Here is a 23,568-nt window from a genome sequence, read left to right on the forward strand (position 1 = left end):
TCATCCTGCATAGGCAGAAGAAATGATCAAGCGTAGGCAATGGGGGAAGCAATAAGTGCAAAAGGGATTTTAAACATGTAGTTCAGGCACTGGATGAAATTAATTCTACTGAGTGGTGTTTAACTACCTCTGGAATAATCCTCCACCAATCTGCTTCTAATCAGAGCTGGCCTGCATCAGAGTGTGCTTGAACACTACGAACAACCAGAGCACGTAGTGAGAGTTCCACCTACATAATGGAGCTAAACTGACTGCAATGATGAACATAATGAGGTATTACTAGAGCCCCCAAAAAATGTATGAAATACAGTGATTAGAGCACATTAACATTAGCACCAGTGTTTATCAGGCAGTGCAGGGCTGCAGCCCACTGTGCTCAGTGCTGTTACCTGGGGTGTGTTTGGAGGAGCAGCTTGTGCTGATTGGGGTGTCCATGTCTTGTCAGGTGAGCCCATTGTGCCTCAGGCACTCAGGTGAAAGCAGTAACACTGAGTCACACTGAGCCACATCCAGAGCAGGGTGACTGCAACTGGAGTCTGCTCTCTTATTCTATGTAAAACCTCTTCTCCACCTGTTTCAAAACAGTTTTATGGTGATATTTGAAACCTTGATTCTTTGGAAAGTGACCCTTAATCACGTGAGAAAGAGGTGTCTGGTTTGGTTTCTTTTTCTTTTTTTCCCATATTCTCTGCGATTTGAGGACCATCACACCCTGCAGGCGAGGCAGTGCCGGTGTGTCCGGGGACGGGGGGCTGTGGAGTCCTGGCTCCCTCAGGGTCGGGGTCTGTCCCATCGTTCTTCCCCGAAGAAGGCGGTGCCGGGCCGGCCCCGGGCTAATTGCGGTAATTGATGGCAGGTGAGCCGCGCGCGGGCTAATTGCGGTAATGAACTGCAGGTGAGCGGCGCGGGCGGTTTGTGAGGCAGGAGGGGCCGGGCGCTCCCCATCAGTCCCACAGCCGGCTCCGAGCGGGGTTCAGCGGGAGCTGCTGCGCTTAATTCCTCATGGAAAGGTTCGGGTTGTGTTCTTTGTGTGCGTTTGGGTATTTTGTCGGGTTTTTTTTGTTTTTGTTTTTTTTTTTTGTCTTTTTTTTTTGTTTTGTTTTTTCCTCGTTTAAGTTAAGAATGAGGGCGGCTTGAAGCTCAGCAATCCCCAGGTGAGCGCGGTCCTGTGGGAAGGAGCGGGGCTGAACAGTGATTCACCAATATCGCCATCAGATTTTTCCTAAGCACCTGAAAAAACTAATAATTTACTCACGTGTCTTTATTTATTATCTTTCCTCAGTGTTATCACCCAACACGTGCTGGTGGAGGAGCTGCCGGAACAGCCACGGGCGATGGGAAAAGCCCATGGAAACTGCAGGAACGGGATGGGCCGGGCCCGTTTTCAGGTCAGGTGTGCATGGAAATACTGCAAATTTTGGCTGCAACTTACTTTTACTGCCCTTTTTTCACCCTGACAGACTTTGCTAACTGTGTTCAGTGGCTCAGCTGATGAGGGTAGTAACTAATCAAATTCTTGAATAATTTGGAATTGTAGCATCTGCTGCATCCTGATAGGAGAGGAAGCAGAACTGTGTGTGGCTGGGAATGAGTTATTAATGAAGTGATCACAGAAACAATGGTTTTGTTCTGCTTTGTACCTCATGAAAGCTGTTAGCTTCTCTGAGGCAGGAGGAGGAGGGAAGAGATGTTTTCATTAGTAGCTGCCAGCAGCCCAAAGTGTTCCTCGGGTATTGCAAAGCAGAGCAGTGTGAATTGCAGCAGAGATAAGGGATGGTAGAAGCCACACAAGTCTGCTCTGTGCTTCTCTAGATACCATCACAGTGTGTTATGAGTAAATTAGGGTAGCAGCATCTGTTTGCCATGTATGTAAACTGCTAAGTAAACTCTTTGAAGGTAAGGAAAAAATGTTTCTGTTTTGAGTATGAGAACACCTTTTTGTCTAGGTGTTAATATATTAAAAAAAAGAAAAATGAACAATAACCCACATGAATATTTGAACAGTTTAATCGCTTTAAGTAGGCTTTGGGGAGCATTTCTAGTAAATAGAGTAACTTTTGTGTTCATAAGCACAGTGCTACAACAGTCTGACCTCAGCCTGGGTTAATGGGAAGTGATAGAATGAATGAAAATCTCAGTTATAACACCAGATGCAATATATGGAGTGGTTTTATTCTCTACCTAGTCCTGAGAGACTAGATGTGAATACTGAGTGTGTTTAGCAGAACTGTGCATTGCATTCCAGTTAATCATTAGAATAGAGCAAAGCATTTATTATTTTCCAAGAGTGGAAGTAAAACCATTCATAGAATATTGATGAGACAATGTGTTTAAGGCTCAGGATTTTCTTTCCTGTGCAGATTCTGGGGCAATCCACAAAACTCCCATTCCCTCCAGTCTGGCCTGTGAAAGTCACTGCTGCTTAAACTTTCTCTTGTTTCTTGTGGTTGCTGATGATCAAATGATTAGATAATGACAGATTATTTTAGCAGAGTTCTCATGAACTGTGCTGGACAAAGTTGTTAAAGGACAAGTGTTGCAGAGTGCTCCTTTGTCTTTACCTATTTTTCTCCCACTATAAAAATACACAAAAATTGATAAACGTTGACTTAATCACTTCTGACCAACCCCAAGGCCTGAGTATATGGACTGATTCTTTCTTTTGTTCTCCCTTGATGGAATCTTATTTAGTTAGGATACTAGTGCTTTGCAGAATTAGGCACCAAAGTTGGCCAGACTGACTAAAACATGGATTTGTGGAGTAGAAAGAAAAAAGAAAAGTTTTTTCAGCAGCTTTTATCTGGCTACATTTTTTGTCTTGCTTAGGTTTGGCATTCTTTTTGTGACAATAACCTTTTCAAGGCCTTCCAGAGAAAGGGCACATGAGCATTGGAAAGAGTTATTTGTTCACCAGCAATTACATTATTCAAGAAAAATAGGTATGTTACAGTTGGAGAGCAGAATTTTATGTGTATTTTAAGATAATGCCATGATAATTAATATGAATAGTTTAATTTTGGCCTTTCTTCTACTTCTGTGCTGCCCTGCCATTAACAGGCAGGATTGTGCCCAGTAATTTGGTTTGAATGAGTTCAAACTTCAGTCTGAGATTAACCCATTGGATAGGAGTGAAAACTGTCCAGCTTGTAACTTAATGAATAAATTCCATTTTTAAATTTGGTAAAATTGTTCTGTAGTGAAGAGCACTTTTTTTGTTCTGTAATGACTTAGTAGAATGGTTTAAGAGGATTCATTGTCAAGCAGCCTCCCCTAGAAATGTGGTCTGTTTTTCCTTACAGTCAGTTTGGTGTTCCCCTGCCTGAGTAATGAGAGTTTAACTCCCATGCCATGAATAAAATTGTGAGATACTGTGAACTGGGGAAAAAATGGCACAACATTTCTATCTCTTAGCTAATATGTGGGTTTTTTAAAATAAATACACGGTGGTTGTGTCACATTTCGAGAGCTTTTGTACCAGCTGATAGAGATTCCTTGACTGAGCAGCTGATTTCTATAAACAGCCCATGTGTAGGCAGGGTAGCAGGAGGGCTGATGGGAGGAGTAGGTTTCAGGTTTTATTGCTGATCATAATCATGCAGTGACTCTGGAGTGTGGGGGTGTGCAGAAAAGGTAGTGGAGAGTTACATGATATTTCTGAAAGCAATAAGGGAGAAAAAACCTCCAAAACCACTGGGGTAGTTAGTATGCAAGAGGGAACAAGAAGGTGAGAAAGGCAGGTTTGCTGGTCATTTCCAGCTGCAATTGCATTTAAACCACAGGTGTTTGTTTTTAAAGGTTTTTATAGTGGCAGATGAGGGCTTGCAAATTTGAGAATTATCTAAATTATCTACATCTAGATGTGCTGTGAAATAAGGAAACTGAAAGTGATGCTGCTGGAGCCTCACTATGTGATCCTCTCCCTTTTGTTTGAAGAAGATTGTTGATTATCTCTGCTGAGATCAGAGTTGAGTGAGGACAGCTGGGTGCATGGAAACCACGGGAAAAAGCAGCGTGTGGGAGGCTGGGAGATGTAGGAGGATGTCCACCTTTGGGAGGCAGGGAGTTTTTAAACTGATGAGCATTTGAGCTGTGAAATGCAGCATTGCCTCAAGAAAATCTATTGCCTTGTTAGGAGAAGGAAAAGGCATTTTTTTTCCCAGAGTGAAGAGAAACCAGGTGCAGTAAGGCAGGCAAGGGAAGTGACAGTCCCACATTGCTGCCACTTGTAAGCAGGTTCAGAGGACATTGAAAAAGCAAGGAGTCAATGGAATATCCTGTCGGAGCTGTTGGCAGTGAGAATTTCACAAATGAGATCACTGGATCTTTTATAACATGAAAAACAACAAGAGTTTAGATAAAGCTTCATCTTCAGTGCTGATGGCTCAAATCTGGTTGCAGTTCCTGCCTTGTTCTCCCTCAGCTTCTCAGATTAATGGCTACATATGTGCCAGCTGTTTCCTTTTTCCACCCTAAATGTGTCTGGAGGTACAAAATGTAGTCCCCCGTCAGAGACTGTGTACACAGAATGGGCCAAATGAGAGGTTTGGGCATTTCACATTTTAGGGTGGACTTGGAATGTAGCTGCCAGCTCAGAGTTGGCTTGTTGCTAAACTGATAAAATACATAATTGAGCCAGGTTTCCAGCCTGGCATGGATGGTTTGGTTTGGAAGAGAAAGATCACCCAGTGGCCACTCCCCTGCTAGAGGATCTTTCACCCTGTGTGTGTGGGTATGAGCACTCCACCCACCAGGTCTTTGTGATTACCTTACTAAACCTTCAAATGCAGCAACTCTGAAACATGCCTGTTGTGAAATGAACCTGTCAAGTACAGCTGCAACTCTGAGTCTGTAGGGTTTTGAATTTATTTACTTTTTAATAATTTTGTCTTAGATGTTCTGATTCTAGAGACAATATTGAGCCACAATCCCAATACAAATACATCATTACAAATGCCTGCATTTGGATTTGTGCTGTCTGCCTATGGAATGGTTGATCTGTGTCAGAGCATTCTCTACCACTATACTTGGACATTTTCAAGTCCTTTCCCTAACAACTTGAAGTAATCAAAATGTTGCCAAATAATGCTCCCTTATCTAATCTAATGACTTGTTCATGTTAGCTTAAATACTCCCTGTGTAATCAAACTACTTAACAGAGATATAATTAAGTATAACTTTAAACATTAACCACAATGTATGATTTATGCTGTCTACCTTTTGCTGGGGGAGATTAAAACTACTCATATTCTGAGGAATTCCGCATTCTTTCAGCTTATTTAAGCAACTTAAATCAGTTTTCTGTGTTTATAGAAATTTTCCAAAGATAAGAAAATAGACAGCAGATGTTGCTTCTCTTGTTTTTCTCAAGAATTATTTTTCTCTACTACAACCAATTTGTAGTCTAATTTTTCCTACTAAGATATGTGACCCAAGTCTGGGAAGACATTAGGATGCAAAATTTAAGACTAACAATGCTCTCCAAATCAAAAAGAATTCTGAGGAGAGGTGGATGAATATAGGGAAGGATTTTCTAAAGGAAATAATTGAGTTGTTCATCCTATGCAGGCTCACAACTTTTTTCAGTGAGATGGCCCGGAAAAAAATTAATATTTGTTTATATTTCCATTTCAAAACTAGGCCTGAATATCCTTGTATGTGTAGAGCAAGAGTCTGCCTTAGCTGTGAAGCAGCATGGTCTCTGTGGGTTTCATATCCTGTTTTCAACCTGTCTATGTGTGCTGCACTGTTTTACTGCATCCAAATCATCTTACACTGGGTTTAAACTTCTAAATTAGCCACAAGGAAGCTGGAATGCCTGGAAGATGGTAGGGGGAGAAGAAAACATGGATTACATCTTAACCAAAAGAACATGCTGAGTGAAAGGGTGATGTTCATCTTGTAGTGATGTACACCTCTACTTCCCATGCAAGCTGGTTTTTTTTGTTTTCTGAAAGTAGCTTAAATTGGCAACTAAAGGAATGCAAGAATAAATAAATATCAAATTTCATACTGATTTCAGATTTTTTTTCCATTCTTTTAGGAACTTAATGTATCTGTCTTAGTTTTTTTCTCTTGTTGAGAGAAAAATTGAGGGGATAGACTGGAGGGGTGAGCATAGCTTCTTGTGTTTTGTGGGTTTTATAATGAACAGAGCAAAAACACTTCTGTGACTTGCAGTTTGGGATGCAAGATGGAGAGGAAGTTTGGTGTTCTGCTTGTTTTGACTTTTAAAATGGACAGAGATGTGTTCAGGTACTAAGTATTCTCTTAACTTTCATGTTTTATGTCATTCAGTTGTTTTACATGATGTACATGAACCTTTGTTCAAAAACTTTGTAAGCATTTAACTATTTATGCAAATTTTTATTGCCACATTTTTTCACTGTGCACTATTTTTTTTTAAATATAGAAATATTAAATTTATTTTATTACTGTAACTTGTCTCATCTTTTACAAGGCTGAATAGAATTTGGAAATTGCTCAGTTTTAGCATTACAGGAAATGGCTCAAGCTATGACTTTTACCATAAACTATGTTTGTAATCATTAGCACTTCAGTTTCTCTATTAATAAGCACCAGTGTGGAATTACTACGCATTTTTTGAGATCAGAAAGTATGGATTCATCTGGTGCTGATTATCACGTTACCACATGTTAATTATGCCTGGCAAAAATTTTGTTCTTTTCCATTATATGTTTGTGGAGAAGCCAGTTAGTTCTGCTTCATTTCAGCAAACTGGGCTGATGCCCAGACAACTGTTAGCAGCTTCATTGTCATTATTTATACTGAATGGCAAAATTTGTGATTATCGGGGTGAACTGTGCAACCTGAAAGGGAAATTCTTGGACAAACATGTTTATGTTTCTTTTCCTTTCTAGTTATGCCATGGTCAGGATAGCTATGTGTTCACAGGTCCTGTTGTTTTTATTGGGTATTTCCATCAATTAAAAAAAATAGCCTCATTTTTTGCCACTAGTCTTGGTTATAAGGCATCATGGCCATGTGAGGGAAATCTGTTCTGATAAGTACCTGAGGAAAACACCAGTAATGCACTCAAACTGTGATTCAGCTGTGTTTCTCTGAGGTAAATCTGCACAGCCAGGACTAAAACCCATTTTAGTGGATAGCTGTGCTACAGTGACTTTGTGATTGTTGCTTTTTTTAAGGAACAGTTGTATTTCAGCACCATCTATAGGTATTTAAAGGAAATCTACTTAGATCCATGGCAGGATTCACAAACGGATTCTGCATTATTGAAAGTGAGGTTGTTTGTGACAATTGCATAACTGCTCTTACAAACATTTTTCATCTTTCACCTTGGTTCAAAAATGTAGTAGCATTCTATGTAATATCTATGACATATAACAATAAATTTGCTTTATTGAAGAAATATTTAGCATGAAACTGCATGATCAGAGAGCATGAGAGGAAGCTTCATGAGATGCAGTCTTCACAAACAGTGCAAGTTTTGCAGGCTTTGCCTCTTCCTGTAACAAGGGACTGGGAGAAAAATTAAAGGTTTTTAATAATGTCAAATTTTTGCTCAAAATAGGTGGGTTTTCTGTACTTTAGAAAGTGTTTTTATTGATTAAAGCTGCAGAATCTGCCTTCACCCTTAAACTTACTCAAATCTGGCTAAGATTTATAGGTGCCTGGTACATTTTTGGATCCAGTGTCTCTTTACATGGAATGATTCAGGTTTTTGAATTGGGTAAGAGTGTCAGAATTACTGGCCTTTTGAAAAAGAGAAGATATGAGATCTTAGGTTTCCTGGTTTTCTCAGAGAAAATATCCCAGAAGTCAGAAATGCATGAGATCTCTGAAGGAAAATTGTCCCATTATGCCAGTGCCCACTGAATTTCATTTTAATATTTTATGCAGAACTCTAAATTTACATATAGCTTAAACAAAGGGCTTTTGTTAGGTTTTATGGTGGTTTTTTTTCTGTGTTTTTTTTTTTTTTAATTCTCTGTCCCTAATGGTTGCAAAGAAGAGGACAGAAGTGTTTGTTCTTCCTAGTCAAGCACTATAGGCAGTAGAAAGAGAATTTGTCAGGACCATAGAAGGAATTGTCCTTTTATGACAGTGAACAGGACTGGTGGCAGATGATATGAGGAAACATCACTGGCAGATCTTTGTGTTTTGTAGCAAGTTATATTTAGTTATAATAGCTGTTCCTGCAGCTTTCTGTAAGAGATGCCATTTGTTTCTGCAGATATCTTTACAATTGTACAGACACTGTTCTTGTGTTGTGCTTTATATTTGCCTTTGGACAAAAATTTTCTGCTGTAAATATTGCTACAAGATCTTTTCAGTTGGTAAGGTATTGAAGAGACAAGGGAGAAAGGAAGAAACATAAAACCATGAAAAATCTAAAAGAGGGATTGGCAGCCCTTCCTTGTTGTGGTTTTGTTTATTTTTAATGGATATGGCGACAACGAGAAGTTAAGTGATCTCTGCAAGAACAGTTTAAAAAGATGTTATTCTCCAGAAAGAGTCTGTGACACTCCTGCAACCCAAAGCAGAAGCAGTCCTTTTGCTCAAACCCTCTAGTGCCTGGCTAGGAGCAGATGTTGCTGTGGGTGGAGTGGAGTGGGGAGGGTCCCAGTGAGGAGCCTGTGCAGGATCAGACCTAGGTTATAAACCTTGGGCTGCAGTCCAACGCCGAGGAAGAGCAATGTTGGAGCCTTGGGCAGGAAATCTGCTCTGCTCCTGCTTTAATGCCTTGGCATGAGCAAGGCTTGAAAGATGATATTTCTGTTGTGGAGCTCCTCATGGCTTTGGGGCTTCAGGAGCCATAAACTGCCATAGATTCCACACTCCCTCTTGGTGAGCTTTAGCTCTATTTCTATTTAGGATTTGTCAGTGTCTGCCCTTCCCTCAGATCATGGCAAGCAATGGTGCTTGTCTAATCACTCTGTGAGGGTCACTGGGGCTCGTTATCCATAATGAAATGCCTAACAATTAAAACGTACACAATTTTAAGGTCAGAGAGAAGTAAGCTGGTTTTTGGCCAACAAAGCTGCTACAGCAGTGATTAGAGGAGTTTGCTCTCATTAATGGTGACAAGCAAGAACCACAGACTTTACTTCATAAAAGTAATATCTACTGAAGTTTCCAGTATTTTTATTTACATTATGTGAGAGATCCAGCAAAAGAAATTACCTTATAGTGTGGTTGTGTGTGAAGAATGTGGTTCTTGACATCCAGCCAGCAATGTGAGCACATTGTTCCAAACATGCTTTGTAAGAAAAGCCAGTTGGGGGAAATGGCCCTGCTTCTCTGCTCTGTGTTTCTGGAATAGAATGTGTGTTTTATGACCTTGGGGAGCTTGTGGAAAGGAATAACATACTGGTCCAATGAATAAAGAGTGTTTCCTGAAGCTGTGCTGCAGCTCTCCAGAGCTGTATCACTGTGAGCCTCCTCCCTTGGCTTGAGAGCTATGGGGCTCCAAGTGCCTTCACTCCTTGGCCATCAAACTGGTGTTTCTAATCAAGGGTGCTGAAAGCAGTGCAAGGGCTCACCCTCTGCACAGCAGCAGAGTTGAGTTGCCTTGCTTTGGGCTCAGCTCCATCTACGTCATGTCCTGTCAATGAATAAAATTGCTTAATAATGACTTCAATTTGCATGTTTCACATTGATTGAGAGCCTCTGGTACAATTCTCACTTTCAAATCCTGTTCATGCAGTATAGGTCTGTTCTGTACTTCCACAGCAGCAGATAATGCTTGAAGAGTTAACTACTTAATTCCTCAGAGGCTATAATTTCTACTTACCCTCTTATCAATGGTTATTTTCTTTTTTTATTTTCTCTCTCTGATTTATTTTGTCTTATAAAACTTTATATTGTATTAACAGACCGGATAACTTGTTCTATAGCTTGTTAAATAACTCTATCTTGCAGAAGTTAATCTTAATTAGGTCTGGAATTCAAAAGCCCTAAATTGATACAGTTTCCAGCATTATCCCTGGAAGCAAGGAATGCTTAAGCAGCTCATTTTGGAAAAAAAAAAAGGAACATCAAGAAATGAAAATGGATTCTAACTAAATGATTCACTTAATTTGTTACTTCTTAAAATAGACTGCTGCGGACCCAGTTTTTTTGTGGTTTTTTTTTTTTTTTTTTTTTTCAATTACAGTATTTCTTTTTGCTTAGGTTGTCCACAGAGATGTATCTTTTCTGGAAGTTTACTCTGTGTATCAGACAATCTTTATGGCTATAACTCAGACTTAGAAACCTGAACAAATAAACAAAAGAAAAACTAGTCAAAAATTACAGTGACTGGGCAGGAAGAGGTTGAGCACTTAGCAACTAGGAAAACTCGTTCCTTGATCCCCTCTTTTTATGTTTCAGTAGTGAGTTGGAAGTAGCATGAATTCAAGCCATCATTGACCTTTTTTGGAGCAAATAGATTGAAATCTTTTAGCTCTTTCTTATCCTCAGAAAATAAGTTATGCCATACATATGCACATACATTTTGGGGCATGTTTTCTGTTTTAATCTGGCAGCTGTGGATGAGCAGAGCACCTCATACAAAATAAAAAAGATTCCTTCATTCAAGTATTTATTTCTTCATCTCCTGTAGATCCAAAACTGTGGGTAGGAACAGTTAGAAAAAGGTCATTCTACCAAGAGGTTTCTCTCTTCAATTGGAACAATCAAGCCTTTGTCAGCTACCAGATGTGCAGGCAAACTGAGAGGTGACCTGTGGATTGATCCTGCAAGACAAAAAGGGCTTGTTACCTCCATTAGCTGCACCATTCATTTACAGTTTTCTTTCTGTTGTCTTGGATTGAAATCACCATTTTGGAAGATGAATTTAACTAATAATATGCTGAAAAATCCCATCTTTTATTCTGTACAGTAGGATTCAGTATTGTTAGACTAAGAAATTATTTTCTTCTTTTGAAGTGGTTTAAGTGGTTGACCTAGTGGATGTTCCATATGAGGGGGGTTTGTGTGTGCTTTAAAGAGCCATGAATTATAATCTGGCATCCTTTTGTAATTAGTCATGATGTGTGCTTCATGTTTTCTTGTGGCAGATTCCAAAGATGAAGTCTTTATAATCAGAAGCATTTGTTCAGATAGGAAACTGCTCTGTGTAAAAAGCATTGACTGTATTGCAATGACTTTAATAACAAATAACTAATGCAGAGACAAATTTAGGACTGTGGGATAAATGTTTATGTAATTTTGTGGTGGTATTGACCAAAGCAGTAACTGTTGTATTTCCAAAGAGATACAGAAGTTCCCCTGGGAAGCTTTTTAAAGCAGTAAATATATTTTTGAGTGCTCCAGAACTCCAAGCAGAGGAAATCTGAGTTCTCTACTACTGACATCTGCTAAGATACCCATTTTTTAGATTCTGGTTTTTGTTTTCAAGGCCTTAAAGCTTATACCAACAGCAACAAGTAAAACACAGTTTCTTATCAGATTGTGTTATTTGTGTCATCCCACAAAACAAAAAAATTGTGTTTTAAATCCTGGTTAGAGCTTCTGCATTCTTTAGGCTTTGACATTAATAGGAACCCCTTGTGCACAGAGAAGTTGAACCTCACAGGTTTCTGTATGGTCCAGGTTACTGAAACACCTCTGTAATTCAATTAATGTGTTATTCCAAGAAAGTATAGAAAAAGCAAGTGAAGAAATGGAAATTAATGAGCACGTGCTACTAAAGTGTAATGCATCACATGGTGGCCATGCAGGGACCACCCTTGGGAATCCTGCTTCCCCCTCTGGTGGTTAAACTGCTTTTCTGAGCTGTGGGCTTCCACAATCTGACAGAGCCAAACACTTGCAGATGTGCCAGAGGATGTTGGAGTATCTCCAGCTGTGAGGTGGCAATTATTCAGCTCTCCACTTTGTGTCAAGTTTGCTTCTTTTGGAGGAGAAGAGATATTCTCACAAGTAGCCACTGTAATACCAGAGAATTAGTGTGGTTCTTTACTGTAGAAAAATATAATCAGTGGAGGACTGACCTTTTTCCCCACAGCCATTGCTTGGTACCACATACAGAGAATATTTTCTGTGTCACCTATAAGTGGGAAAAACAGTTGGCAGTTGGCGCTATGAGGTTTTATTTGTTGAGGGGTGTTTTTGTGAGTTTGTTTGAATCCTTATATTTTAGAAAATCCGAGCATGTGAACAAAACCATCTTCAATATTATACAGTGGGTAAACAAATCACCAATCCTATTTTCATCCAGAAACATATTGCACTGTTTAACCTCAGATGTGTAGATTGTATTGGGGCTGATAATGCTACACTGAGCAGGCTGGCTGCTTTCAAGGTGGTTTTGAAATGAGAAGTAAAGGGGATCTTTGCAGGCACATCCCAGGCATTGGTATAAAACATCAAGGTCCATCTGTGAGCTGGGGGAGAGCTCCAGGCTTGGTTTATAACCAGCCCTGCTGGTTATTGCAGAGCTGAAGGAACTTCCTTGCATTTCACAGACACAAGGAGTAGCTGGACACAGCAAAGGAATAAATGCCATCTTCCCTCTTTGATAGCAGTAAACACTACACCTAAGTCACAAATGATCCTGAGAAATCAGCAGCACCAATCAAATGGAATATTGCTAAGTTTAACCTTTTTCACTAAAGAGCAGCAACAAGTCACCAAGAAACTCTTTCCATGTTTGGTGTTTCAACCACCTTAGCTTTGATACGCCCTAGAGACATGCCAGGTCTTGACAATTGATCATTAATTGATTAATCAGCACTCCTTAATTTCATAAGCAGAAAGAAGGGGTAGTTCATTATTCACACAAATATTTGGGTTAAAAGTTTACTGCTATCTCTTGTGAGAAAAGCATTGATAGTTGGGAATGATATTTTGGTCAGGAAAATGAGTAATCTCTTTAAAAATCAAAGAACCTTCTTTCAATTATGTGCATCATCTGTGTTTTACAAAAAGAACTTTAGTTTCAGAATTATTTTTTTTTACTGAGGGAAGACATATTTTAGCATGATTTTTTTCCCCCCAGAAATACTTACAAAACCACCACAGGGATTCATCTTTAAATAAGTGTCTCTTGCTTGGAGCAATTAAAACTTTCTATTTTTTCTTTTCCTTCTGTTTTCCAGCTGGCCTGTCCACCTGCCTACAGTTTGTATCCAAAAAGCAAAATTCAGAAACCCATAAGATCTTTCTGTTTTAAATGGAACAAAACAGTGATAATGCCTGTGTTCTTCATTTATTTCTAAAATGTTGACATAATATGAAAAAAAGCAAACTAAAGCACACAAACCCAAAGAAAAAAGCCCAAATTTGTATCCTGATTGATAGCACTAATTTAATCAATGGTCATTGTGTAAGAAAGAAAATTGTATAGTAAATTCCAAGATGCCTGTGTTGAAAATGGTTAATTATAATAGTATATGTTCTCATGAATATTTTTTTTTCTCATGAGGAACTTATAACTCTGAAAAACACTCAACTTTGCTCTCTTGTTATTTTTGACCCTATCCTCTGTTCCCTGCAGTACAGTAATAGAAACTAATAAACACCCTGAAATTTAAAAATATTTTTGCCCGTTTATGTATGACTTCATATTCTATGGAACAAGTCCTGAAAAACTTCATTTTCTCCTTGCATTTTGGTGTATGAACAATTCCAACCTTAGTCTGGGTCTGTAATCTCTTCAAGCCTCTCTTGCTTACAAAGCTTTCATACTCCTATTTTTGTCAGTTCAGTGGTAATGACACAAAAATAAGAGAGAAGTTTGCCATTTGTCACACTTGTGAAATTATTTAACCTCAAAACTTGGCATCCTCTGTCCTGACCAAGTAGGAAAGGCTCTGTGTGCTATTACAGCTCATTGTAAAATAAACCTGGAAGGAACAACTGAATGAACAGAGCTCTTTTAAAGGAGGCTGGTAATCACCATCTGTCTTTCTGCATCTATAGTTCTTGTCTTAGTTTCCATTCCTGGCTGGAATCTATGCCAGTGCATTCCAGAACTGCAGGGTGGCAGAGGAAGGGTCTACCTACTGTAGATCTACCTACTGCAGATGTTCCTCAAAATATTTAAAATTGGAAATATTTCAATCCATCTATTAATTGCATGCTTTCTTTTGCATCTAGCATCAAAGTAAGGTGCTTCTATTTATTACTTTTGTTGTTGTTGTTACTATTATTACAAAGCATTTAAAGGAAAAAATTAATTTGGTCAAATTATATGTGAATATCTTGAGAGGATGAAAAGCCCCCGTGAACGCCTTGTATCTATATAGCAGCTATTTCTCCAAAAAGCAACAATTTTTTTAAAATAGAATTGGAGGAATAAAATCTGTTGGGGGGAATATTTAAGCATCTTTAATTGAATGTGTTCCAACACAGCACTCTGTAAAAAATCTGTGTTCAGCTTGTATTTAGCTATTGAGAAGAAACTGTTTCTGTGTTTGATTTACTGCAAGTAGCTTGTATTAAAAGCTTTGAAACATAAGTGCCAGAAACTGTAACTTGTTTTTGTGAGGGTTATCTGTCAAAGAAATTTATATCTGTCTTTTAGAAGAGTTATCCGTGAATTAGAGCAGGGTGTGTGTATTACAATGTCTTAGCTCTGGGCAAATTTTCTTACCCTGTGGTGTAAGCAAGCAAAAAATATCACCCCAGCTATCTCCCAGGCTGGAAAGTAATCAAATAAGCTGACAAGCTTCTGCCAGAATCTAGTGGAGATTTGTATAGTGCTAGAAACAGATTGCAGAGGATCAAAGAAAAATATTGAGTAATTCTTAATCTTCTTTTACCAATAGCACACAAGCTTTATGGAAAATCCTCCTTCACTGCCTGTTTTCTTATTAAAACAGGCTAATTCAGGAGAGATGGTGAGAATATTGCAGTGAGAGATTCTTGCCAGTTAAAAATTTGCCACTCAGCAAACCAGGATTTTACTAGAACTGTTTGGATTTTCCCACAGGATCCACACACTTTTCCATATGTTGTGAATACAGCTTTTGTAAGCATTCTGACCAGTCCTGTTAAACTCTGCTTTACTAAGGATGCACTTAGCACCCAGGAAACACCCTTGAATACTGGGTTTCTTTGTAGTGACCCAACCAGGATGATCGCGTTGTTCTCAGTCCTCCAGACTTCTCGGATTCCTTTCTGACTTATCCTCGGGTAGCACTCTGAGTAACCCCAGCATGAGAGCCATCATTAGCTCATTTCTGTGAGAGCTCTGCTGTGGATACAGTCTAAATTGCTTCATTCATCCACTCACTGAGGGGAGCAGCACGTCCGAACTTGTGGCATGAGATAAGAACGCAGCATCAGGAAATTCCTCTGCAGCAGCCTGTTGTGCTCTCCTCCTCTTAAAAGCACTGCCTTATTCCAGAGCTGTGTTTGGAGTTAGGCACACACTTGGGAGACTTTGGCTGCTCAGCATTCCGGATGTTTACTCTTTGTTTTGAAACCAAAATGAAAACTCCTGTGGAAGGCATTATGTTCCATTTTCTGTCTCCTGGGGAAGGTGATCTTGCCAGGGATCTGTTTTGGTTTGTTGTTGTTTGGTGTGTTTGCCGTGAAACAGTTGCATGGAAGAGATGTTTTGAATCCCACATCTTCCTTGCAGTAATTTTGCTTCTGAAGAAAGGAGGAAATTATTTTACCACTGACTAATTTGATGGATATCAGCCATCTAAGGTGGCTCTTGCCTAATGAGTTGGGAAGGGCTTTCCCACCTGGAGCAGTCTGACAGGACCTGTGACACACAACTTTTATCATGTCACGAGTTTCAGTACCACAATGTACACAGTATTCCATGTTTGGCACAGTCTTCTCTTGATTGATTAGTTTTAGACTTCATACAAGATTTTTTAAAATTAATTTCTAATCCAGCACTTCTCCCTTTTTTGAAGTGCAATCTGGTATTTACTCTTCTCCCACATGTCTAATCTCATTATTTATTACTTATTTGCTATTACCAGAAAAGTAATAATAAAAGAATAAAAATCTTTTTCTCACTGCTAGGCAACTTAAGCTTTGCTGAAGATGGATGAGTACTCTGTCATCTGTGAAACAAAAAATTGCTTCCAGTTTCTTGGAGGGCAGGAACTTGATAAAAGATGGGCAATTGTTCTGAGAGTTGTAAGCTGTGAGAAATGGATTTGTAAAGAATTTTTAGAACTTGATAGAAAGCTTGTGCAGTTTTGAATATTTGTATGTAAATATTGAGATAAGGTATGTTGATTTATGAAGTAAATTATTTATGCTATTATTTACTAATAGCAGCATTGTGTGGCAAAAACTAATTGGCTAAAAACATTTTATAAAGTATTATAACCAAAGAAATATGTTAGCTTCTGATAGAATGGCATTGAGTTTTACATCTCTTGTGTCTCGCTCTTCGTCGAGACTGATAATGGAATAAAATCTTTTAAAACACCTCTCAGTTGCCCCATCTATAAAAACTAAAACCAAAGTAAGCACTGTGTAAATGTCTGTTCCCTGGTGAGCGTGTGCACTGCAGTCACTCTCACAGGAACAAGTGGCTGGGTTTAGCTGTCTAACGACTTCTTCTGAGCACACTTGAAATGTTTGTTTTGCTTAGAGATGCTGGCTTAGATACTGGATAGCAACTGATAAGAGGCAATGTTTGGGTGGTGTTTTCACCACCCAAAGGACTCTGCTGTCTCTGTGATTCCTAGAGAAGCCTTTTCCTCTCCAAATGGAAGACTGAGAATCAGTGGTCTGGGAGGCAGCAGCCAGCCTCAGGAAGGGCAGGTCTTTATCACAGTAGTTGTTGATAATGCTTTATTTTGGATTTTAGCAGATTGGAAAACAGATTTCCTGCTTGTGTGCCTGAGTTGCCTTCCTGTGAGTGGAGCATGAGCAGGCAGGAGGTGATGGAGCAGAAGTGACAAGTGGGGCAGGGGGGCTCCAGGGTACCCACGGTGGGCTGGGGGGAGCAGAAGGCAGCAGGTCTGGCCCTGGGGCAGCTGGGGCTGGGTCCAGCTCTGCCTGCCAGGAAATGCTGCTCAGGCTCCCCAGAGCTGGCAGCGCGTGGTGGTGTCCTCATTTGCCACCTCCTTCGCTTAACCAAACCCTTAAAATGCTTCCCTGAAAACGTTCTGTGGGACTCCTGCTGCTGCTCCTTATGGCACGGCTTGCGCACCTCCTGCACCTGATTTATTCAGCTGCCACGCCGCGGGGGAAGGCTCAGCCTGGGGAAACTGGCACGGTGCAAAACCCAAAAGGACACACGAGGTGGCCTGGGTGCAGCCTGGAGGAGCACCTGTGACTAGTGCCTCCCAGTCACCTCCTCTGAAGAGAAAATAACCTTCATTTCTATTCATCCTATGCCAAGATGAAACACAGGCGTGCTCACAGCTTTCTGAGAAATCAGCAGGAAGTCCAATGAATGGGAAGTTCTGCTTGTTTTGTGGTTTTCTATCTAAAAGTGCACTCCATTTAATTGCAATTTGTTTAATTTAACAAAAAGTTAGAAACAGCTAAATAATACTGTAATACTACTAACAATAAATTAGAATATACTTCTAATTGATGATTTTGGTGCTGCTAGAATACATTTCAAGGGGGGTTGGAAAAACCCATGTAAGGAGTCTCTGACAATGTAAGCCACTTATGTGCATGCTTAAAATAGTCAATTTTCAATATTCTGAGCATGTTGAGTTGTGTTTCTTGCACTGTTTAGCCTTGTCTCACTTTTGTTAAAGCAAGAGATAGGTATTTTAGATATTGCAATAGTCAATCATTTAAATTTACAGCTTATGTGAACCTACCAGGAACTATTTTTGAATTATTAAGGAAATATTATATCAATTTAATATGTGCATTTGTATTCATAAATAAGTATATTATTCTGGTATGGTGTGTGTATGTATATAAGTAATAGCTGAAATATGTATACTTTGCATGCATAAAAAGATATTCAGAAATAAATCTCTCATCAGAGCAGTGGCAATAAAAATGGGCACACAAATTAAAAAGGAAAGAGTTTTAAAAGTTTAATGGAATATTTCCCCCTGAAAGCAGAAATTATCCTCAGGCCTGAATATTTATAAATATTTAACTTGTGATAAAACTCACACTGACTGTGGCCTGAACAGGAATGCAAACCCATGATAACAATAAAGAAGGAATAAATACAAGTGTAGTTGCTGGCTGTTTCCACATAGGACACCAAAGCTCTCAGTGCTGCTACAGTGACATCCAGTGACTGAGGCAGCCAGTCCTGGGCTCAGGCTGCTTTTGGAATGAGCACTAAAGGACATGGATGGAAAGGGATGTTTGTTTGCTAAGATCTTTAGTGCAACACTGGGCTCATTAAGAGGATAATTGGAAATGCCATGGGAGAATGAACAGGATGATAAAAAGGTAATCAAGAAAAATGACGTGTTGAATGAATCCATATCTGTTTCAGAAATAGGCATTTGCTGAGCCAAACAAGGAATATATTATTTTAAAACAAGTGCTTTGTCCAGTGAGGCAATTTGTTCCATGAGCTTACACACACCCTTTTTATTATTTAACAGAATTCAGTAGGTAATACTTCTACTCTATTTTGCTGCAGATATGATCTACCTCAGATCTAAATGCAGCTGTATGATGAAAAGTTCTTTCAATTTTTCAAATTAATGAAACAAAAAAACTAAAAAGAAAAAAGAAACCTGCCTTTTGTAGGGAAGGTAATAAAAGGCTCACTGTCCTTTTACATAAGACATCCCTTTCTCTGTTTTGGTTGAAGATATTGAGGTTTAATGAAATTCACACTTCATAAAGCTGCTGGCTCTAAAAATGAGTGGCATTTGATTCTGACCTGACCTCCTACTTCCTTAGTTATTCTTTTTTTTTTTATTGAGTATGAGTCTTGAAAATCTCCGCATTATTCCAAAATGTCACATGGTATCTGCTGTACTTTGATTCCTGTAATTAACTACAGAAGTAGCTTATCTCTGGGCTTTTAAAAGATGTCGTAATGGGAACTAATTTTTTAGGATTTCCACTTCAAAGCATGTTCCAAGCTGCCCATATTTTACTCTTAAGAAACTGATGAGTTAAAAAAAAATATAAAGTATACGAGTTATATAAGGTCATAAGCAAAAAGAAATGCACAGAAAAATGGATTAAAAGAATTACAAGGGAAACAACTGCCCAGATGGAAACAAGAAATGGGAAAGTTTCTCACATACATCTGTCCTCTGGCAAGAAGGAAAATAAGAGAAATTAAATCCTTAGGGTTGCATTGCTTCTCTCTGCTTGTTCTAGGATACTCAGATTATTAATTATGCTGGGTGTTTAACCCCTGCTTCATCTGGTATCAGCACAGAGAATGTTATATTCTGGTGGTAAGCTAATACTGGGTTTCTATAGGATTCAAGAGGACAAAGTGTTCTGCCTAATAGAAGGAGAGCCCTTTTTTTTAAGCCCTGGATTTGATGGAGGGAAAATTTTGAAAGCTCATCTTCTTTCAGGAAAAAGAACAACAGCACCAGCTGACTGCAGAACCTCTGTACTTCTGCTGGTCAAAGCAGAAGTTTAATTTCAAGAGAACCAATTTCACAGCTGGGATTAGCAATCAGAAAGGCAGATGCGGAATGTTTTCTTTGCTGCTGCTTAAACAGGCTGGGTAGCTCAGCTTGGGAAGATTTTCAACTAGTAAGAAGTTGATCTGATAATCACTTTCCTCTCATCCATCATTCAGTTCCTTTCCTCTTCTCACCCCTGAAGAAAAAAAGCACATTAGGATAGTCCACTTACCCAACTTACCTTTGATACCCCTGTTAAAGATTTGACTTTCAAAGCAGAAAAGCCCAATGAAAAACCCCAGCCAAAATAAATTTGGATGTCAAGTGTTGAAGATTCTTCCTTTTAAAAATGTTTAAATATTTAGATGTCTAAAATATTTCTAAAGATGTTTAAATACTACATTTCCATTAGTAATGGTATGTGTTACTTAGTTATCGCTAGTTTGGAGTGAGGACAGAAACAAAGCCTAAATTTTTGGAGTTGCCACAATGTGCTATCTCAATGTTCTGCTTTCAGGAAAAATAGTGACCTTTTATGTTCATTTCAGTTTCAGTTGTTAGAAAACCCTTGAGATAGCCATGTTTTTAAATAAGATCTGTGTGTTACAGGAAAGAAACAATAGGAGGGGAGAGAGGAGTGCATCAGAGAGACAGCTCTTCAAGTGACAGCTGCTGGATTCTGATCTTCCTCTCACTAAGGAAGGTCTTTCACTTCCATTCACATGTTTTTAGTCAGCATTGAAATATTTAATACTACAGAGACACTATAATGGAAGAAGTATAAACCAGTAATAGAGCTATTTGTAAAACTCCTGCTGAAAGGAAATTAAACTATATTCCTCTCTTTCTCTATGCTCCCCGTTTAGAACCTAGCTAGGATTTTGTGTGGCTGTGGTGACAGTGACTACCACATCTTAGCTCTCCCTCTTAGGCTCACTGGGCTGAGCCAGCTGTGCTGGTGGTGGATCTCCTGCCAGATTGATAAGGATTCTTTATCCTTATGAGGATTCAGAAATGCCCGTGCTGTCCCGTCTCCTAGCACCAGTAAAAGCATTAAGTTATGACTCAGTTTGTTGGAGGCAGGAGGCAGACAGCTCTCAGCTCTGAGACCTAAGCAGCAGGAAAATCAAATGGCATCGCTAGAGGGCAACAAGACATCACAGACTCTGTTCAACTCTGTTAAAGCTCGGGCAATGTCACACCCTCACCGAATTTAAGAATAAGGTGTCAAATGTGTTTTAAACTGTAGCTCTTCCCTTTTATTTTTTAATGTCTGTGTGGGCCATATCTTTCAGAATTCCTTTGAGTTACCTGTGTAAAGTCTTGTGAGAAAAAGACTGATGTTAACTCATTGACACAAACTATGAACATTTGTTTTTGTGTGTGTTCACTAAAAAAAAACCTCATAAAAACTGCAACAAAAATATCCACTTGAATTTATGGCCAGGCCCAGTCCTTAGATTCAAAATAAATTTGCATGAACTTGTAATTTCAGACCATTCAGCATCCAGTACAACTAAAACTAAAGAAACTTTCTTTGTCAATTTCATGTAGAGTGGAGCAGGTTTGAAGCTATCCACACAGATTCTTGTTCATCCATCTAGGTGCATTATCAAAGTGGAGATGTATGTACACTTTCTGAAATCTATTAAGTTTCTGTTTTGTTTTGTTTCTGTTGTAAATGTACAGACATTTCTTTAAGTCATGGTGTAATTTTAGTGCATCTGCTTTGGACTGTCTTTGTTGTGACCCTCAATTAGATTTATGGATAGCACTGATAGACACTAATTCTTACCACAATGATTTTCATTTGCTGTGCTGTGACACAAACGACAGAGTGCCCATTTCCTTTTCACTGACCTCTGCAGCTGGCTTGCCTCTTGCTTTATCTGAGCTGGTAATTAGTAACTGCAGAGTAGAACCTGGCCCCAGCATTTGAACTGTCCCTTTGCTTTGGGAGTGTTTCCAGTCCATTACAGGACGGTTAATCCATCTGATTATTGACCCAGTTAATAGTAAGTAGACTCAGCTGACTACTGGCTTTACTCTGAAAAGTATTACAGACAGATTTTTACAGTCAGCAACAACAGCCAGGAGATCCAAGGAGCTGCCAGGAGCCCTTCTGTTTGTGTCAGAGATAGTTAATCCATTACCTGGCCAGGACAAACTGCCAGTCTCATTCAGGATGGTGATGAACAGCTGAACATAACCTTCAATGAAAGTGATTTAACTACCTGTTTGTCTTTGCCTAGAAATAATTACAATGAGTTACAGCTACTGACTGTGTAGGTTATTGTGCTTCAGCTGCTATTTCTGTCTCTCTTACTGGGAAATTCCCATCCTGTGTGTCCAAGACTGACATTTTGGCCGTGCGTCTCTGCACACATGAGTTACAAGGTCTCTGGGGTCTCCCCATCCCTATCATCAGCCATGGTACTCTAATGACCCTAAAACTCGAGTTTTGGCACGTACTGGTGTGATGTTTAAATAGATGGGATGTTGTAGCTGCCGGCAGAATAACTTTTGTGAGCAGCTCCAGACAGCCGGCTGAGCAGCGTGGCTTTGTTTAAAAAGAACAAAACACAGCATCACACCGCATCCCTTAAACTCGCAGGGAATAACAGGGCATCCTCAGGGCCATGCCAGAGCCTGCCTGCCGGGGACAGCGACTGAACCATCCCACAGCCCCTCACTCTGTCAAGGCGCGTCTCGCTCCAGCCCGTGGTGTTTGGCAGCAGCTCTCCCAGCCCCGGGCAGAGGGAGCATTCCCGCCGCTCCTGCCCGGGGATCGCTGCCTGCTGCCGGGGCCAGCCCGTGTCGGAGCTGCGGCTCCACACCGAGCAATCCATCCCCGGCAGGCAGCAGGCAGATCCCAGCTCGCAGCCCTCCCTGTGCAGCTCCACGCCACACCCCTCCCACGCGGATCGCTAGGGGAGGATCGCACTCAGCTCTGATTCAGGAATTCCCTCTTTCTTCAAGAGCTGTTGCTAGGAGTTGGGTGAGTACTTTGCAACAGACTTTCGGTTTTAACGCAGTAATTCTTTTCCCTTTAGCTGCCGAAAGCAGTCTCGGCTGGTGGCTTTTCGTTACATGCAGTAGTCAGATGTTTAGATTCAAAGTCCAGCCAAGAGTGCTGCAAAAAGGGAGAGACTTCTTTTCCTCTCCAGATTTTAAACAGCAGAACAATGAACGATTGCACGATTAATACAACTATCATTTGATTGCCATAATCTCAGTCTCAGGTACTTTAAGCTCTAAATCAGTTCTTGGAAAGGAAGCTGTGTTAAAGCTGAATAAGTTAATTCTGATCAATAGCTGGAGTTTGAAGAAAAGCTCTTGCTTTTTTACAGTGGATGCAAGAGAGGCTCGATCCAGAGTAGTCTGCCAGGCTGCTTCAAATCAGCCTGAGGCAACTAACTTCTGAAGCAATTCATGTTTTGAGAAGTACAGGAAGATTTTAGGACAATCAAATAAAGCTGTTAAGACAGAAGCCAATTTCACTCACTGTATATTTGAAATGTACCAGAAACTAGTGAATGAGGCGTCCAGTTGTTTCAGTATAACAAACACATTCTGCACTCCAAAAAACCAGAATGTTTTTGGTGACTTCTCTAATATTTTACTTAGAACAATTGATGTAAACTTCATTTTTAGTAACTTTGTAAAACAAAGAAGTGATTCTAGCCTGTATTTTGAAATATTGCTAGAATTGGCTAATATGTTTAAAAAAAATTCAATTTTAATGAAGAAAAAGCCCATAACAATGGGAAATGAGAGGCAGGGAGAAAAACAGCAATTTGTTTTGGGGGAGGAGTGTGTGTATGGTCAGTCTGACTCAGTGCTCCAGGAATTAGCCATGAAAGTGTCATGGGAAACATGTAAAGATATGAACCTTCCTTCCTGAGTGTCTTATGGGCAGACACAGGAAATGCAGCTGTCAGTGCAGATAGGGACAGCAAGGGCGTGCTGGAGGAATTGCCAGGCACCTACTTGGGCAAAGCTGTCAGCCTTTGCCCTTTGGAACCTTCTGCCCATGATTTAATTTCACTAGGAGACATTTATTACTGTCTGTGAGGGC

General features: G+C 39.7%; 1 protein-coding gene across 4 annotated transcripts in view; it reads left to right on the forward strand.

Annotated features, from left to right (window-relative positions):
* The first annotated feature begins 1,283 nt into the window (after positions 1-1,283).
* Positions 1,284-23,568, forward strand: part of TFPI (tissue factor pathway inhibitor) — a 53,371-nt gene continuing 31,086 nt past the window's right edge. For 2 of the 4 annotated variants that reach the window (XM_063162553.1, XM_063162554.1), the window contains exon 1: positions 22,345-22,488. The gene's annotated coding sequence lies outside the window, so the exon portion shown is untranslated. Of the gene's footprint in view, positions 1,389-22,344; positions 22,489-23,568 lie in introns of those variants that run through there. The other 2 variants (XM_063162551.1, XM_063162550.1) reach the window with 2 other exon arrangements.

This window comes from Melospiza melodia, chromosome 8 (genome assembly GCF_035770615.1).
Source record: "Melospiza melodia melodia isolate bMelMel2 chromosome 8, bMelMel2.pri, whole genome shotgun sequence".
NCBI lineage: Eukaryota > Metazoa > Chordata > Aves > Passeriformes > Passerellidae > Melospiza > Melospiza melodia.